Source organism: Buceros rhinoceros, unplaced genomic scaffold (assembly GCF_000710305.1).
Source record: "Buceros rhinoceros silvestris isolate BGI_N320 unplaced genomic scaffold, ASM71030v1 scaffold10236, whole genome shotgun sequence".
NCBI lineage: Eukaryota > Metazoa > Chordata > Aves > Bucerotiformes > Bucerotidae > Buceros > Buceros rhinoceros.
Window position 1 is genome coordinate 27570 of NW_010419348.1, and position 1389 is coordinate 28958.

A 1389-nucleotide genomic window follows, 5' to 3' on the forward strand; every position below is an offset into this window, starting at 1 on the left:
GGCCCTGCCACTGGGACAGCTCCTGCTGCTAACTCCAAATGTGTGGTGGCAGGACGGATGGCACATTAGTCAGAAGAGGGTGGAAAGAAGGTGGCGGAGGGGTGGCATCCCTGGCAGCAGGCAGGGATAGCAGTCGGTCATCCAGTGATCACAGGGGATGCAAGGAGGAGCAGGCATAGGGCAGTTGGTCTGTCTCAGCGTTGCTGCAGAGGACAGTAGGGAAGGGTAGAGAGACACAGAGGGCATGCCAGATGGAGACCTCCATGCTCTGTCTCCTGGGACGGCAACAGGCCAAGGAACGAGCCTTCTCCCTGCAAGTCAGAGGTGCAAAGCAACAGGTACAGCTGGCAACACAAAGCTGCCATTTCAGGTGCTCACTTGTGGCCTTTTCCTAATGGGGGCTATACCCACAGAGACAATGGGCTGCGCAGCAAGTGATACAGCTCCAACCAGCCCTGAATTGAACTGTTTTGGTTAGAACAGACCTTTAAGATCATCGAGTACAACCATTAAATGTCGTTGGGTGCCCAGCACTCCATCATCCCACTGACCAGGATGACCACTGGGCAAGCCAAGACCCTTTCTCTGCCGGAGCTGGCTGTGTCCCAGGGAGGCAAGGGACAGCAGACAGCATTCATGGCACTGCATGGCTGTTTCCAGCTCCCAACTGCTGCCGCCACCAACAGGACGGAAGGCAGATCTCTCGCAGAGGCTGAATGGACAGAGTCTGAGATTTCACAACAGGGCACTGAGCTGTGACCATCTCCACCATCAAACAAAAGAGAGACACTTGTGGAGTTTTAACACTCCATGGCAGAGAGTAGTCTGTTGGGTAAAGCCAGCGCTGCTTTGGGACAGGAGGAGGAGGAGGAGGAGGAGGAGGAGGGCTCCCAGAGCATTTTGGAGAAGTTCCCTCCCCTGAAATAGTCCAGGATCACTGCAGAGAGATAGCGAGTGCAAACCTCTTGGCCTGACATGCCAGCCAGGACTATTTTTGTCCCCACTCTGAAACCAGAGTCAGCGGCCCCAAAGGGGAGAAACAAAGATCCTGCTGCTCAGGGATGTTCAGAAACAGAAGGGGCTAAATTTAGCCTCAAGGAAGAAGCAACTGCACTTCGGACTCCTCCAGTTTGAAATGGAGGCTGCTATAAACAGCCTTTTACAAAATGGCCCATCTCCTGCCTGATGAAGAGGGCAGGAATCTGCCTCTTGGGACACAGCTGCTCTTGCGAAAACAGGCAGGGTATCAGGTGTGCCTGCACAGCCATGGCACCTTCTGGGTACTCTACAGCAAAATGCCTGGGGAGGGCTGGCCCCCTCAGCCCTGGCTTGGTGTGGAGACCCAGAACCGCTGTCCCACCAGACACACAGCTCGGCACACTGTACACA

General features: G+C 55.0%; 1 protein-coding gene across 1 annotated transcript in view; it reads right to left on the bottom strand.

The window, feature by feature from the left end:
- Positions 1–1389, bottom strand: part of TMOD1 (tropomodulin 1) — a 17260-nt gene that overhangs the window by 11681 nt on the left and 4190 nt on the right. The gene's annotated exons all lie outside the window — the stretch shown is intronic.